The sequence below is a fragment of the Antedon bifida genome, chromosome 11 (assembly GCF_963402885.1).
Source record: "Antedon bifida chromosome 11, ecAntBifi1.1, whole genome shotgun sequence".
Lineage (NCBI taxonomy): Eukaryota > Metazoa > Echinodermata > Crinoidea > Comatulida > Antedonidae > Antedon > Antedon bifida.
Genome location: NC_136236.1, coordinates 4255956 through 4275368, shown reverse-complemented (window position 1 = coordinate 4275368; position 19413 = coordinate 4255956). Strand labels below are relative to the sequence as shown.

The 19413-nt window shown below is 35.5% G+C and overlaps 1 protein-coding gene across 1 annotated transcript in view; it reads right to left on the bottom strand.

Moving 5' to 3' along the window:
* LOC144855803 (metabotropic glutamate receptor 3-like) overlaps window positions 1–19413 on the bottom strand; it is a 49748-nt gene that overhangs the window by 21928 nt on the left and 8407 nt on the right. The gene's annotated exons all lie outside the window — the stretch shown is intronic.

Below are 19413 nucleotides of genomic sequence, written 5' to 3'. Positions count from 1 at the left end.
TTCACTAAAAGTCGTTTAAAACTACAATTTACGTTTATAGCTCTTAACATTATGGAACGCTACAAGAGCAACTAAAAATGCTAATAATTCATAGCGTTTCATATGAAGTAAGAGTTAATATATGCGAGTGCTATTCAAAAGGTATACAATGTAAAACAGCCGTTGAATTATTTGTCAAATATTAACAGAAATGATCAAACTGCACCTGCCAATATGGCCTTTGATTTTTGCTCGTTTGCGTGAAAATGTCATTCGATTATATTTAATTATTAATGAATATATTTGATAATTTACTAAATTATTACAAATGTCCATTAATGTATCGTCTCATTTCGAATAATGATTATGAATGCATTGGAAAATAAAATCTTAAATTAGAGTTTCAGAACAATAAATTGCTTGCATCGAACTAAAAAAAGAAGAAAGGTGAACTTATTAAAGGCAACTATATTACTATCAATTCAATTCAATTTATTTCCACAATACACAATAACATACAAGATAATACAGAATCATATAAGTCAGAAAGACTTTGACCCATCCCAAGATATAACATTAAATACGAATACGAGAGAGAGAGAAAAAATACATAAACTAATAATAAATAAAAGAAAACAAAGCTACAACTTCTATTTCAACCACTTTATTCAATATTAACTGGTCTTATGAAATATAGGCCTATATTCAACGTTCATCATATCTTGAAAGTAAATATCACTAATTAACCGTTAAATATATGCATTAAGTGTATAGAAACCCCGTAAAATATTACATTACAAATACATTTCTTTTATTCAAGCACATTTCGATGTTCAAACTCAGAAAGGAGAATGCTACCCATGTGTGAGTAATCGAACTCTACGTTTTTATGAGAGTTGTTAATCGTCAAATGTTTTTTTCTCATTCCTAGCTTCTTTGGGGACTAATTCCAGATTGTTTTTCTTTGAGAATTTCAGACGATCGATAAGGATGCGCGCGTAACCTGTCCGACAGGAGAATATGATCCAGCGACTCGTATTGATTTCGTGTTAATTGTTAGGCAATCAAGCCCATTCTGGCAAAGCTATAGTTACTCGTTATCAAGGATCATGTATTATTTAACATTGATAAAAGCAAATGCAAATTGCACAAGTATAAAATAGTTGTTCAATGAATTTCATATTTATTTTCGGTACACATGATAAAACATGCTTCTATTGTCACCCTCGAATTGCACTCGAAAAATGCACGTTTTTGGCTCTCAGATTCTTCACAACTTTTCTTTTGCCAGTCAATTTACTGCTAATGATTGACTAGAGAGACTATGCAATCGTTATAAGTTATACTATTGCTATAGGGGGCAGTATACTTCCGGTTTTATTTAATACTAGTTACTAGAGGGCGGGCTACATCTGGTTTTGAAACACTTTTTAGCGGTGTTTTTTCAACCAGTTGACACAAAGGCACTGGTTCGACTCTCTCATTGGGACACCTATTACGCATGGGTGGGTAAATACCCAATACAAGATGAGTTAGAAGTATCTAGACTTTTCATTTTCAAGGTCGATGAGCTCTAAAATGTAGATCGAAAATCTACTTTCGACTTCAATTTATACTATAGCGCCGCTGCTGTGGTTCTTGATCAGAAAACACGTCTTAATGTTACTGTTCTTGTTTTTATTGTCCTAATCTTAGCTAATATAACTCATGTCAGTAAATCACGCAACTAGGCCAAAATTCATATAGAGTGCGAGTTGTAAGTGTTACAGAGATATACTTAAGAGAAAAACACACGCCTGTTCTAGGGAACGTGCTTTTATTCGATGACTTTCTTACTCGAAGTGTATCGCAGGCTACATTAGTTAATTCGCTGTTAAGTATAATTTATACTTATATCGTGTAACGGTACGCGCGTTGTGATCGTAAACGTGTTTGTTTGTATATCAATATGAAAAGAAAAAATCTGCCACAATTTCCTCCAGGCCTTATCAAGGAATACTGTACTAGTACTTTAAAAAACAAAATACAGGGTACAAAAAAACAACATATAGGATCGAACCTGACCAGATATAAGTTTGGGGGACAATACATCTTTAAATAAAGTCTGAAATAAGAGAGACGAAATGATGAATGAACGAACGCCACAGCCAATGCCATGATAAGCCGTTGCACTTTCCTCAATTAGGAATTTGTGGCAATAATCCGGGATTTATGGGTGAAAAATAAGACAATTAAAACTAAAAACATCTCAAAAATGTAAAAATCACAATAAGGCAGTCAGACATGACTATGAATTCCATTGTATTCAGCAAGCCATTAAACAAAATCCAAGTAAACGCTAACATTGATTAATTAAACCCGTAAACGCATGTGAACCATCAGACATGCGCAGTAAAACATCAGACATGCGCAGTAAAACGTAGATGTCAAATTGCATCATTCTCCAATCAATCCCTTCGTTCAGCAATCCTAAATGTCTCGTTTAGTTTACGCTAATTGTTTTGTTCTTTTCAGGAGGTAACAAACTTTTACTCGAATCAATGCCCCAAAGGTGCAATCGGTTACATTTGAACCGCAGGAAAATAAAAAATGGAGACAGTTCGCCCACGCTTTTTCTATCTCTTAATTTCATTCGAATTTGTAATTTTTTAAACAAATCACTTAGGATTTACGCTAATGAAGGAATATATTTTACGACAGGATACAGACTGTCAATGTACTTGGATGCTGGGTATATATCCTTACTGAAAAATGATTTGTCTTTCTTCAAACTTAAAGAACCAAAACAAACTTGTTTTCACTATATATAAAAGCGTCTCAAAAAGTGAGTAATTTTATTTAAGATAAATCGCCATTGTTTCAAGTTAGGCCTAAATCGATATTGTTTAGGTTAGGCCTAACTCGCCATTATTTAGGTTAGGCCTAAATCGCCATTTTTTTATGGTAAGGCCTAAAGCGCTATTGTTTAAGTTAGGCCTAAATCGTCGTTGTATCAAGTTAGGCCTAATGCGCCATTGTTTCAGGTTAGGCCTAAATCGTCATTGTTTCGGTTAAGCCTAAATATCTTAATTATAGCATGAACTATGCACAAATCGTGCACGTTTTTAAAGCTAAGACTGTAATTGTACGGCTTAATGATATATATCATGAAATTGCGGCTACTGTTTGAAAAACTAAGAAAGCATGCCATAATGTAAAATAAATGTAACAACCTCGTTTATTTGATTAAAAACTATAGATATTATGGTATATGTAACACGTTTCTATAATGATGGATTAATAACTGATTTAGATGTTATATAGCCTAAACTAGAATAATAATAATATTTAACGCGATGATGGATTTGTCGGTGTGTGGACCTTTGACCTTTGTCAAAGAAGTGACAGATTACGTCGTATGGAGGGTATTCCGCTGCCGGGCAAAACGGTGAGTCGTGTAAATTAAGACGTAACAAACCGTGATGCCATGGCTGGTTCGTTTAAATTAGTCTTGTGTTTGGTTTTCACTGGCCTAAGGGTCATTACGCTTTTAGCTTCTGACGTTTTAACATGGCCGAAGTGAAATATCCAGTCGGCTGGAAATAGGTGGATTCGTTGAACTGAGCGTCTCCTCGGGTCAGAATTTTCATTTAGATGTCGTCGCCTTAATTACACAGAATTAAAGTTATGTCGTTTCTTTTAAGAGGCGGTGGCCATTTCGGAACTGTCAAATTCCCGCACGTTTGCAGCTCACGTTTGTCGCTGAAACAAAAATACTACTTCCTCTGTATATGTAATGACCAATGAGCGAGCAGAATCAAAATTATTCACTTGACCCCACCCTCTATCTGAGATTTTGGTATTTCCATTCCCGGATGTTCTTCTTTTTCTTTCTATTTCACCTAATACTTATCAGGGAAGAGTGAACTATTCCTTGATACTTATGATGCATGTATCCACTTTGCACTGAAATAAATGAATGAATGGTCAATCGTCCTAAAAATACAAAATACAATTTTCCAGAATGTCCTAAACCTTTAGAAATATTATTGTCTGGAAGATTTATACGAAGTGTATACTGTACCATTACTCCCTATTGTATAATCTCGAAACAAATATGTATAATACTTATTACATCATGATAATAATATACAAAGAATAATGTCCTTAAACATTATGTTTTATCAAAGGTCTTTTTCGTTACATGGCCTAATCGATCTTAATTTATAGGTTCAAAAGTGTCTTAATCATTAATGTTGTCAATGCGGAGAGCGACAGAGGGCGCGCTATTTAATGTTTCGATGTATATTGAAGATAGAGATAACTCGAGCTTTTATTAAGCTTATGTGGCGTCACCAATATTAGTGATTATTATATAACGATTTTCATGAAAAATGTTATCATGTTTTGGCGACAATGCAAGATCTATTGATTCGTAAGCATGTAAATATATTTACTAAATTCCCTTTTTTAAGATTTGGCGCCGCGGTGTTAGATACGTCAAATCCGATGTAGTGTTTCTCGATCTATCATTGTAATATTTGGCGCCGCGCGGTGTACATGCGTCAAATCCGATGTAAGTGTTCCTTGGTCTCCGGTGTAAAACGTGAAGTTTATCAATCAAAAAACCAACCCATGTTTTATTTTTCTGTTTTAATTAAAATCCTTAACCCAAACGCGACGATCTTCAATTTCCCGTGTCATTCATCAATCTATACTTTTGATTGCTGTTCGGATCATGCATATTTTATTATTCTTCTCTCTGTAATTTTATTACTTCAGCATTAAATAATATTAATGACGCTGTTTCCTGTTACCTTGTACCTTCTTGCCAATTTGTTTTATTTGCATGTGCAGATTTACTGTCTCTACTATAATTTATTTATTCACTTTATATTTTAATTTGTTATTTCTCAACACCACCGCTGCTGCTGTTATGATATTGATTATGAACTTTTGTAGTAGTAGACAATGCGGCATGAAGTACTGTGATGGCGCTAGTTACTATCCGTTATGCATGATTAATTAATAAAATGACGTAATGCAAAGACGTTATAAATACGTAGAAAGATGGGTACTTACGTTATGCTATTGTAACAAGCCAGATGCCGGTCAGAAGATTATTTACAAAGCACACTACGCAGAGACTAACGAGCATGCGCATTCACATTTAGTAGGTTTCTGAGCGTGCGCAGAATGTATTTTAAGCTCGATGTACTTGTGTAGTATGTCATATTTGAGCGGGGTTTGTTTTATCGTACGGCATTATATCATATCAGAAAAGTCATAGCGCTACCGTATAATACAAACTTTATATACTGGTGGTGGCGCTATTGCTCCCAAACCCTTCCCATTATGCATCGCACACACAATTTGCGATAAACATTATAGCTGTAGTTATTTCTAACTTGTGACTAAATTTAAGTAGGCCTATCTCAACCTAAGTATGTAAACAGACAGGTATCAAACCCTGGAACTCTCTGGAAAATGGCAAGATAATGTCGAAGTACGGAATCTAACCTACGCATCAAAACAATATTGACAAGACTTAATCAATCCATGATAACTTGACATAAAAATGACATTAACTACAATTTAGGATTATTTATAAAAGAAAAATGTCAATAACTAATCAATAAGAGACATATATTGTACATATCAAACTCGATGAATATGTTTTCGTTAGATATCTGATATGACGAGTAAGTTATCTTTAAATGTATAGATAGCTTGTAAAAGTTCATTGAAATACAAACTTAAGCTCTGCCTGTGCCCATATATGGACATGGTGATGTCATATCACTACCATATTTAAGCATATCACTACCATATTTGAGCATATCACTACCATATTTGGGTACATACCCATCACACTTTTTTGTCACATAAAGTTTGATAGTGTAGACAGAGCTTTAAGTGGTTTCAAAATCAACTATGAGTAAAATAGGCAGCTAAAATGTAATAACGGTAACAATCCTTTCTTAAGCTTGGTTTCCCCTTAGGATCCAAAGAAATGAGGTATGATTGTTTCGACTAATTAAGCGTGGTTCCCACTAGGACGTAACGTAAGAAAGTAAGCCGCAAGCGAATTGACAAATCACAACCGACAGTTCGAATAATCCATCGCTTTTGATTGGTCAGTCTTTTTTTTTTTAGATTTTTTTTTTATGTAGGAAAAATGCAACAAAATCGTCGATCTTTATCATCCTAGTGTAAATGTGCCTCTATCATTACATAAAATAAATACGTCTACTATAAATAATGTTTTATTCTAATAATCGAACATTTCAGTTGCCATTTTCAACAACAATGTTTCTATAACGTAAAACATAACACTATAAATAATTGTATATGCAAAATTAACTTATGTTCATGATTTATATACTGAAAAAAAAATTCTTTTTGAAAGTTCGATGTGATTTATTACTGTACGGTGATTTCGTTTCTAACGAGTCATTTGTGTATGCTAATTACACTCGCGATACCTATGTATTCCCATTCTATCTATTGTTCATTCCAAGTATTCCTCAGTGGCCTAATGTAGTTATTTACCACGGAATATTTAATGATACACATGTTTCACTTTCTGTCAGTTGTTCATTTACATTTAAGACCGCTGATATGAATGTATGACATTAGCCTAGGTTGTAGACCAAGTTTTGACTTAATATTAATAAAAATTAAGATAAATATTTTGGCACATATGGCGTTTCAAACTACAGATTTGGAGCAAGTCTATATGTGTATGATATCTGTTAGGTGGTTCAACCTCGAGGATATAGGATATGACCCCTAACAGCAATAGAAACTAATTCCTGGCTATAGATACTATAACACATAGTGTTGTATAATTGGTACCATAAGATGATTTTATAGATTTTCGTTTATTGTTTTAAACATGGTGACTATAATAAAAATTATATTCCAGATGTAATTTAATATGAAAAAAATATGTTGGAATTATGATACCATTCTCGGGTAGGTACGCAGTGGGGGTTATCCTGACAGATTAACTCTGGATTAATGGTATGACGGAATCACATGATTAAGATGGATCACTGGTCCTTGTGATGTGGATGAAATCAGAGCTTAATCCGTAGTTTACAGATCTATTAGCCTAATTCTGCTACTTAAGCTCTATCAAACTTTATGTGACAAAAAAATATGATGTGCCCATATATATGGACATGATGATGTCATTTCACTACCATATTTGGGCATATCACTACCATATTTGAGCACATCATACTTTTTTTGTCAAACTATAGTTTAATAGTGTAGACAGAGCTTTACTTTAAGTTACTTCTTTTAACTTGAATATTCTCCTTTATTGCTTTATACATTTTCATACATAATTATGTATTTCCTGTTGGTTGTTGTTTAGAATTAATTAATACAATTACAGCAATGCCATCTCTACATTTGTGTGGCATTTATTGAATTATATAGTACAGTGTAACTATATAGCTTTTAATGCACTACCTACTGTATATTCTACGTCGAATGCAGGGCTCAATAAAATATTCACTTCTCTCTGTAATTTGACATTTAACGTTTCGTTCCATTCAGTCATTTCATTAGCATTAGCAAGAAGAACAAGGATACATACGATTGAATATAAATTAGAACTAGGAGCCTGAGGTTCATCTTATCATTTGGAAAATAGAATCTCTTTTATACTAAAATAAATTGAATAGTTAGAGACTTATTTATTTGCAGTTTGGTTTCTCCAATTATATGACATGAAGATAGCTTGTTTCTAAAGCGTGGTTTCCACTAGCGACGCAACGTAACACAATCTACACAACGTAATCGAACCTGCGATGTTTGCAGCACTATGCGTCGTCGGTTCCCACTTGTGATTACGCAATACAGCACTTTGCGTCGATACGTCGTTGCGTTGCGTTCTAGTGGGAACCACGCTCTAAGCTTGGACGTAACGCAGGACGTAAACGCAACGCAAACGTGTTGACCAATGACAAGCGACAGTTCGAATAATTTATCGCTTGTGATTGGTCAACTAACTTACGTTACGTTACGTACCTTGTGTTGCGTCTCTAGTGGGAACCAAGCTTAAGACACAACGCAAGGACGCGAGCGCAACGCAATTACTTTGACCACTCACAAGCGATGGATTATTCGAACTGTCGGTTGTGATTGGTTAACTCGCGCTTGTTTTGGGACTACGTCGTTGCGTTGCGTGTCCTAGTGGTAACCAAGCTTTTGTTAACTTCTTTCTAAAAACCCCATTAGGCCTATACCTTTCTTAGTAGAGCCTAACAACATGTCGCTGAGTTATTTTATATTTTATTACTTACTAGATAGGCCTCCTATCCTACCAGTAACATATATATTTCCCTGTTTAAAAGACTATTAAATTAAATTGTGCGATTAAATTTAATGTAATACTGTATAAAATTCTCCTTGAGTAGGAGGCCTATAGTACGTCATGTTTCATTTGTTTTTATGGCTGTATGTTTTACATATTTTTCTCATTGACATAATCTCCTATAACCTTTCAACAACGACCATATTTTGTCATAAAACAAATCGGAGGACATCTACGAAATTCGACATTCATGTATCGAATGGGATGCAGCAATATGCGGCGATAGTGTTACCACCTGTTTGTCAGATCTCGACAGAGAAGGCCTCGAGATGATTTTACAACAAGCCATTATTCTGGCTAATGCATGGAATTGGCGTTCAGACGGGATATGAATTTCTGTATCGCTACTGTGATATCTGAATGTAATTTTCTAACGGGTATATATTATTTGAATGGCTTTTATTGGCTTTATGCGTACTTTCGTTATTAATATGACGTATACAAGTACTATAATAAAGGATATAGGCATATACACATTATTTAACATATTATATTTCTCGTTGGAAACAGATATTTTGACTTTTGTTTTCATTCTCGTTTATAGCCTTTACCCACCTTAAGGTACGTTCACACTTAAGCAATGATTCATTTTCCTTTAGCCGAATACAAAATAGGTGTAGGTCTAGTGTTAGTAACCGTTCACACTCTCATTCTGGATTCCGTACGAATCGTTTGTAACGTAACACGTTGTAACGTATATACTGGGGAGTTTTCTCCAACTACCAGTGTGAACGCAGTTTTAGCGTTTCATATACAAACATGCTAACATAATTACGTTTTTAGATATTAGTTTTTATAAAAAGCGTTTTATTGTTGCTGCTGTGATGATACTATGAGTTGCCACTTCAAAACTCTTTATTTCATTCGTCCATTTGTTTTGTTTCACTACTGAATGGCTTGTTCTTGAATTCTTTTATTCCTTTCTGTAGTATTGAATGCAACCGTAGAGACAGCCATATGTCCAATATATAGAGTAATTGGCCATCAGTTTCGGAATAACATGTCCAAATAATCCATTCATGAGTGTTGTTAGGGACAGCTGATATCATAATTTCATCCAGACGTCTTTCAGAGCCTCGTCTAGAATTCATCATCCAGACGTCTAGCTGTCTTCATTTTAGAAATTGCTTAGATTAGGTGTCATTACCAATTGTTTTAAATGTCCATGTAACTAGTAAATCTTCCGTGTCTGTCATTACATACGCTTAACAAAGTCTATGCTTTTTAAAACTGTCTATTTTAATTCATGCTTCGGCTTAAGAAATTCAGATAGCCGTGTTTCGGTGCTCTAATCAAGAAGAAAAAATGACAATAATGTAGGCCTACTTTCTCTAGAAATGTAACTGTTTGCTTCTACTCTAGGTTTTCGACAAAGCGATGGATTCAGATGTGGTTGTATAGAAACTTATAGTAATATATAGTCAAGTTCTCTATTTTGTTTAGCCTCAGGGAAGATACGTTCACACTACAGCGTTGTCTCTAGTTTGTGCCAGCGTAAGCTCCGTCTACACTATCAAACTAGTTTGATGTCCTCAAATATGGTAGTGGAGTGCCCAAATATGGTAGTGATATGACATCATCTTATCCATACATGGATACATCATAAATGTTGATAGTGTAGACAGAGCTAAAGATACATCGGTAATAGACGTTGCCGAGATGTGAAAATACATCGTGTGAACTAACCCTTAGTGCATGTGACACAATTGGGCCCAACTCTTGGAAAATGCAGTTATACGTCATTGCAATTTTCTTCGAAATATACAGAATACTAATATAACTACACCAACCAACTAATATAATTACCAACCGGATTTTCTATTGTGGATTTAATAAATATTTATTCTACACAAATAAATCTATGATTAAATTAAGGACTGGTTATAATCAACACTTAAACAATTACGTACTATTAATTCTAGAATAGCGTAATTATGATGAATCACGTGGTATTGTAAGCACTCACTTCAGAGTTATATTTAATAGCTTGAATGTAGGAAAAAATTAATCGTCATCGTCACAAAAAGATCATGATTTTATTCTTCCGCAATACAATATTCAATTTATATTGTGTGGTTTGCTTTTTAATAGACATTTTATAGTATTTCGACAGGTGCTGTTTATTACATGTTAATAGACCTACATGTAATATATTGCTGCTATTTACATACTCTCGTGTAGTGCACTGACCTGCTGCTACACGTACGCTTTCAAGTAAATTCTACTGCACGTACTACGCGTATGTCGTGCCAACCGTTTGTGTTATGCTATACACACGTACCTTTGCGTAATGCGCTACTGCATGTTGCACAAGTTGTGTATAGTGCTACACGTATAACGTTTGATAACTGTACGTTGCTACTACACATACTATTTTGTCGTGTGTTACACATATAAAGTTCGATAACTGTACGTTGCTGCTACACATTGTGTAGTGCTACACGTACTACTGTGTAGTACTATGCTGTTAACACATAACGTTTGATAACTGTACGTTGCTGCTACACATACGATTGTGTCGTGTGTTACACATATAGCGTTTGATAACTGTACGTTGTTACTACACATAACATTGTGTAGTGTGTTACACATATAACGTTTGTAACTGTACGTTGCTGCTACACATACAATTGCGTAGTGTGTTACAATATAACTTTTGTTACGGTAATTGCTGCTACAAACGTATTATTGGGTGTGCGATTCTGCTAAACATGCGTCTGGTATTAAATTACGATTGCTACTCGCACCTGGGTCTTGCGTTGCTGTTTACGCACCTTTGTTGTGCCTTGCTTGCTACACATACATTTTATGATGCTACACAGTACCATTCTTCGCCTGCGTATGCCTTCCAGAAAACATTTCCTACTAATATGAACCCAATGTTTGTTTTTCCCTCCATACTAGTTAGCTATGTCGTAGTAATAACCGTCTCACACTACGTATCTACGCTATTATTCGTCCTGCGTAAAAACGCACCATGAAAATAAACATAATCCTTGGTAGCTTCACGTAATGAAAATATTTCACAAGTGAATACAAATGTTTGTTTTGCTTTTTTTCATTTTAGACACGTGACACTCGCGTTCGGGTTTGCGTTCACACAGCGTGTATTTCAGTCTTTCGTTGCTTAGGCTACATTCCTGTTTGATACAAAAGTGCAATTAACTTTTTAGCAAAATCAATCAACGTATAATTGTTATTTCAAGTAACTCTAATCGCTATTACGAAGCATCTCAATCACTTATGCCCATAATTAAAATAATGATCTAAAGAACTAATCTGGACCCTTGACGATTGAAAAGCATTAATATGTCGTAATCACGATGTCATGTGATGTTGACAACCAATCAAGTGATGGACAGTTTGCTCATGTGATGTTGACAACCAATCAAGTGATGGACAGTTTGCTTGCATAGCTGGGTGTTTCTTGTCGTCGACCTCGACGACGTAAACGCCGTTTGACTTACGAATTACATACGGTAACATTATAACATGTTTAATGGCAAAACAGAAACCATTCATCTGAGAGGATTTAAAATATACTGGCAATATTCCTGAATTAAAAGCTCAGACCTATTACAATAAAGAAAATTCTTTATTGTAATAATAAGTTATGAGCTTTTGATATAAAAATCACGTGAAATTTACCACTTATATGTAGAAAGATTTTATTTTAAATTTAATATCCATTTTTTCTCATTCGACAGCGGCATTTATTCAACCGCGGTACTTATTCAAATGCAGTACATATTCAACCGCGGTACATATTCAACCGCAGTACTTATTCAACCACACTATACAGTGAATCGCGATTCAACCACAGTACAGTAGACCTACCTAAAACCGCGGTACTTATTCAACCGCGGTACATGTTCAAACACAGTACAGTAGGCCTACAACCGCTGTACTTATTGAACCGAAGTACTTATTCAACCGCGGTACCTATTCAACTATGGTGCTTGCGCGCTCTACCATTGCGGTAATGGAGAATCCGTCCCGCCGTTCTAATTTCCTTATTCGCGACAGTGACACTTATTTAACAACGGACCTTAATCTATTAGTACGACACTTATTTAACTACGGTATACTTTTTTCTTACGTTACAGCACTTATTTAGGCCTATAGAAAACCCATCTCGTTGTTTTTCACTTATTTAACTTAGTACTTATTCGACATTACTCAATAACGAACCTTAATCTATTAGTACGACACTTATTTAACTACGGTAGTTACTTTATTCTTACGTTACAGCACTTATTTATAGAAAACCCATCTCGTTGTTTTTCACTTACTTAGTACTTATTCGACATTACTCAATAACGAACCTATATTAGTACGACACTTATTTAACTACGTTAGTTACTTTATTCTTACGTTACAGCACTTATTTATAGAAAACCCATCTCGTTGTTTTTCTAATTTCCGTCGTCTTTGTTATATAAACATTCCCCCCATTATGAATGATCAAATTTATTGACTGGAGTCATATTGACTTTAGGGCAAAGACGACTCTGCTGGTCAATTTTCAACAATGCATGTTTATATTTCTCGAGGCTATAAGTGCTCTGTTGTATCATCGCGATACAGCGTTGTCCAATGGTCAACATTTTAGGTTAAAATGGCAGCTTACGTTATTAAAGCTTGGTTTCCACTTGCGACGCAACCTACGCAACATAAGCAAATGCCCTTCCAATAATTGTGTTTGCCCCCGCCTGCGTGAAATCAAACCTGCGATTTTTGCAGGACTGTTGCGTCGTCGGTTCCCACTTGTGATTACGCAATACATCACTTTGCGTCAATACGTCGCTGCGTTGCGTTCTAGTGGGAACCACGCTTAAGAGCCTGTTTAGATTTGAGATAGTTGGAAGTCAATAATGTTTACAATAGTATGCCTAGTGTTAAACCAAGATTAACATGTATGTATAATATATGGATGGATATAATATAAAGCATGGTCCACGAGAAATTTACTAAAGAATTTGTTACTGTTCGATGGATTAGTGTGATTAGTGTTTAATGTACTGTATCATGTCTAGCGATAATAAATAGCGTGCTGTATCGTGCCTTCTGACAACAACATTTATACCATATTAGATATTATAGCGTTTCTCTATCTATCGTTAATGATAAAAAAAAAACAATAGCGGGTATGTTTTTTTTTTAGCATAAGCTACCAACGACTCGGGAATATTTATTAGATAATAGTGGTGATTTTTTATTGCACGGATACGGTGCTGTCTTCTCGGCGAACACCTGAAGTTAAAAAATAAATATTTAGGCCTAACATGGCTTCGACAAGTATACATATTTAACTGAATTTTCTAACAAATGAATTTATTAAACTGTCATATAGCCTTGAGACGGTTTTTTTTGGGGTTTTTTATAGTTTCCAAAAAACCCCAATAATTATGGTTAGTTCATGAATTATTGTAATTTGGTAATGGATTCAGAGCTTTGACTTGAGGTGTTATTAAAATATGTCATATTTTGTCAAACATCAATTATCATTTTTCCTAAGGCCAATTGCATTCGATTGAATTTGAATTAGCTCTGTTTACACAACCCATGATGTTTGTGCAGAATATATAAAAGAATATCCACACAATAGGTTATACAGTAGTTATCTTTTATAACGCGATCTTAAATTTATGAAATAGAAATTGCTGTAGTAATGATAATATTAGCATTCTCAACATGTTTCCGACCTAATTATAGGTTCATTTCCTCGTCAACGTTGTGCTTCAATTGCCTTAAGTTCCTCGAAAATATCGCTTATCAAGTATCGTACGCGCGCGTACTAAACCTGTACTATCATTATCAACTTTTGAACGCTCACGTAAAAAAGTATGTACTGTCATTAATGATTTTACTGATTTTCGAGCTAAATTATTCTAAAAATAATTACGCCGAGGGAGGAGGTTCCTGGAATGAAATGGGATTTTTCGAATCATTGAAAATATATCTTGAAGCGATTGATCTCATTCTGTGAGATTAACAGCATTCATTTATGGCATATATTGTCTGATGGCCATAACCACTGTAAATCCAATTGCAAATACTGCAGGCTATCAATGCACCTGCTTATCCGTACTGTATCTTAATTTGTTCAGTATCTTATGAAAGATCCACGTTACAGTGTCACATATTCGTCAAATGTTACAACGTTAGAAGTGTTAACTGTGTCACGGTTACAACTGTGCTATAGGAATTATTTTAAAGGTTAGCTTATGGTTAAGATAAAAACACATGTCACATGTGATACTGTATCTAGAAATGTGCATACTATTTTAATGTACAAATTACATTGTTATTGGCATGTTCGTAGAAACCCTTTGGATACCAATCTACTAATCAACATGTTATTAGGCCTAATCATCTTTAACCTCATCTATACAATGTTTTTTTCTCTAGCTTACAATTTCCAATCGTGTTAATTATCTTTAAAATCATTATCTTTTCAATCTCCCAGTGTAGCATCTTTGTAAGCTTCAAACGGATCAACGCATCCAGCGTCGATGTTTTGTCACAAGAATATGTCCAATATTATGATATTTCGATACATCAATTTCGTAACATGTTCTTATATGTGCCTGCTCGAGGGTTACGCACGCGATAGAGATTACATGCAAAAGCGTGAAAACAACATACGAATCATATCTGCGTGTGTGTGTGTTTAGAGCTAGGCCTATTTCCAAGGCATTAATTAGGTGTCGAAATGTCTATTTAGCCTTAGGACAAAACTTTAAATCTAGTGCACTATGGCAAATTAGTTTTTGGAAAAATGACGGCTTTAATGCTAAATTCAGGTTATGTACATATAATAAAGTAAATGTAATATTTACATTAACAATTTTCGAAGTCAAATGATGGCGTCGTACATTTAGAAATTGCGCCTTTCAGCATATGTTTACACGAGCGTCGCCAAGGAGTTCGAAATGGCAATCATGTATGTTATCCCTTGGTTTCTTAAATTATGTTATGGCATACAATTTGTCACCCTAATTAAAAAAATCTTCTTTGTGGTTTTAAATTTTTGATTTTGTGTCAAAGTTTGGTTTCCACTTGAAGGCAACGTAAGGGTTTTGATTAGATGTATTTTGAGTATAGTATAGAATAGTATCGAATAAAGGTGCATATAATGTAAGTAATGAATAGCGTTACGGAAACATTAAGAATTTCTTTTAACAAAGTGATGTAAATTAATGTTCCGTAATCACATATTTCCTGTGCAGAGGGTGCGAGGTCGTGTTACATTACACTGAAGCGGCCAACCGACCATTATGTTCTTCTTTATCTCAGTCTTCTTACATAGATCAATACAGTAGTGTTTTCATTGATTGTTTACCCTACCTTAGTAGGAGTCCTCCCAGGGTGCGTACCCGAGTAGGAGTCCTCAAAGGGTGCGTACCCGAGTAGGAGTCCTCCAAGGGTGCGTACCCGAGTAGGAGTCCTCCAAGGGTGCGTACCCGAGTAGGAGTCTTCCAAGGGTGCGTACCCGAGTAGGAGTCCTCCAAGAGTGCGTACCCGAGTAGGAGTCCTCCAAGGGTGCGTACCCGAGTAGGAGTCCTCCAAGAGTGCGTACCCGAGTAGGAGTCCTCCAAGAGTGCGTACCCGAGTAGGAGTCCTCCAAGAGTGCGTAGCCGAGTAGGAGTCCTCCAAGGGTGCGTACCCGAGTAGGAGTCCTCCAAGAGTGCGTACCCGAGTAGGAGTCCTCCAAGAGTGCGTACCCGAATAGGAGTCCTCCCAGGGTGGGTCCCCGAGTAGGAGTCCTCAAAGGGTGCGTATCCGAGTAGGAGTCCCCCTATGGAGGAGTTGCTTTAAAGTTGTATTCAACTGAGCCTCTTCCTTTCACTTGACACTTTTCTGTTTTTGTTCTTATTGTTTGTCGTTGTTGCATGTGAAGCTCTATAAAAACTAAACAAAATCATGTAAAACGATTCGAATTATTATGTAAAAAATAAACATATTAAAACATTGAATAAACCTGCTTAACAATACTCTTTGTATTCCATTATTCATAGCCCTACATTATTTGTATTGTCCAATGATCGACACGCGATTATATTATTTTTTTTTTTCATTTTAGTTCATCTAAGACGCGTCGCAACTCATTGATGACGCGTCGCAACTCACTGATGACGCATTTACACACATATACGTCTGTGGTAAGTAGAAACATGTGTTACGTTTTATCCGTCACTCATAGCTGTCATAATCTTCTGTTCGAGAGGATTTTAGCATAACATTCAAAATTATGATCTTGAAACTTTCAAACAGAACAGATTTCCATTAAGTTAATCGCTTTAATTATTTTAATCACTCCTAAGTGTGTACATTGAGTGAATACTCCGAAGAGTATATAAATTAAAAGTACGTTTACTTTACATCCATCAGGATATTAATAACATCAGTCCGAAATTCCTGAACGTGTTGTGAGAACCCAGAGGGCTGATGTATGTTTAGACCTGACGATAAACACACGACTGGAGCGTGCGCGAGGACCTAAAGCGTTATGATGTTTTTAGGCCTGACGATAAGCACACGACAGGCGCAAGCGCAATGTGTTTAGGCCTGACGATAAGCTCACAGGCTATTTTCACTGTTGTTCCCTGGTGTTTTGTATAATTGCGTACCATAATTATCAAATAAGTGGCACAGCGATTATAGAATTGTTTGGAAATTCTGTTCAGTGTGTTTGGAAAAGAGCTAAGTACTTATCCGAAGCGGCACTTATATCCAAGAGTGACAATTAATAGATAATTAGTGAGAGTGATGTTTACCATGGATCAACATCTCTCGTAGGTCTACATTATAATGCTATTATAATATTGTATATAACAACGTAAATATATGTTTGCTGAATAAATACGCTATTAAAAGCTGTGCGGTCCACGTTTAGAAAATAGCAACAACACATATAATTTGACTTCTCTCTGTGGCTAAATATTAAAATTGCAAAACCAACCATGAATGGTCACCAAAAGTAAATAGAATGTATAACATAAATGTTTAGGCCTGAATATAAAACATAACTGTATACGTGTAGAGAACCCAAAACGCTAAGTGTATATAGGTTTGTTGACAAATGTATAGGCCATAGTAAGTGTCGTGTTTAGTCCATCATCACACTGTTTGAAATGGGTTTTTTTCACATGTACATTATGGCCGCTGTATTGAAGAGTTCAGGCAAACACTCCCATCTGACATTGGCAATATAACTTTTACTAAATCAAAGAACTGAATACATAGCACTAATCTCATGTTTGGAGTTAAGATCCCTGTGTTTCGGATTAATTGTTTACTGGGGTAAGTTGTTCACCCTCCAAAGTTAGCGATACCTGTACCCCATGAAACCGACTTACCGCGGGGTAAATAACTTTGCCCAACGGGTCCTGAGCAATACTGTAATAAGCCCGGTGAAATTGAATTACTTTTTGGAGGAGGAAAGAAGGAGGCGGTAAGACACTACTATCTTGCTACAACAAGCTAGACAATCATCCACAGCCTAATAAGTTTTAAGATGATTAAGAAATCGGACGGTTTTCGCTGTGATTGATTTATATGCTAGTTGTGTAAGTATAGTTATGTAATTACACAGTATTATAGTTAATACAGAATCACCGGGTCTAATGAGATATTTTATTGACAAAAGCTTTCAGCGCTTCGTGATTTCCTCGGGTTATCTGACCCATCCACTCCACACGCGCGTCGCTCTCACGTCATACGCGTTACAAATGAGAGAGATAGAAAGAAGAAGAAAATGATACATGTTGTACCTCCTAAGCCTTGTCTACACTATCAAACTTTATGTGATGTGTCCATATATGGACATGATGATGTCATATCACTAGCACATTTGGGAATATCACTACCATATTTGAGAGTGAGATAGAGAGAGATAGAAAGAAGAAAAAAACCATACATGTTGTACCTCCTAAGCCTTGTCTACACTATCAAACTTTATGTGATGTGTGTCCATATATAGATGATGTCATATCACTAGCACACTTGGGATGATATCACTACTATATTTGGGCACATCAAACTTTTTTGTCAAACTAGTTTGATAGTGTAGACAAAGCTTTACTATGGGGCTCTAGTATTATACGTATGAAACGCCATGTGTGCCAAAATATTAAGTGGAAATGCAGTCGTCTACTCGAGTATGTGCGAATGAAAAAACATTGACATTTATATCTATCAAGACGGTATTAGGAAACAATATAAATATGTTCGTTATTGCATTGAGATATTACTTTCAGAATACAATATCTGTTGGTTCGGTAGTTCAGCAACGAACACTTAACGGACTTCCGGCGGAGGCACTAGATGGGGTAAACAAACGCGATTTTTGTGAGTAAATCAGTCAATATTGATATAGTCTGTGGTCATTATTGTGCCCTAGGGCTTCGCGGACGTGCGCCAGTCGATGTTTTTGTTGTTCGCAATGCAACGTTAATTCCTGATCATCATTTTGTCGTCTGATGTTCTAGGCCCAGGCCTACGAGATAGTAAATACGTGTATGAGTGTTTATCCTTTAATCAAATATTTAAATAATTTGAATATATTTGCATATTAATATTTTGGTCTAGATTATCCATAGACATCTAATGGAGATTTTCGTATCTGGTGTTATAATTAATTAATTAAAATGACCTACTGTACGTAGTACATACACCGACAATCAGTAATTACCGTACGGTTCACCACAAAGTAGGCCTAGCAAATATGAAACGAGTGTTTGTGAACGTAGAAGTTCACAGGGGAAAATGCGGTGTCGTAAGGTTGGGTTAATCCGACAAGTGGAAAAATAATAATTCATTTTAGGGCCTGGGAAAATCCTCTTTGCTTAAATATTCCACATTCTTCTTAAAGTTCAACTCTACATGAAATTTAAAGAACTGCTTTGTTTTTCTTTCTCGCAACGGTGTGAATGCTCACACACGTATAGAAGATTTAGTATTTATGTTTCACAGCGGGTTAGGGAGTCAGAGTGAAGAAGTTAGAAAAGTATATCCTTAACTGCGTGATACTAATAAAATGCCTACATTCGTCCAAATTGTAT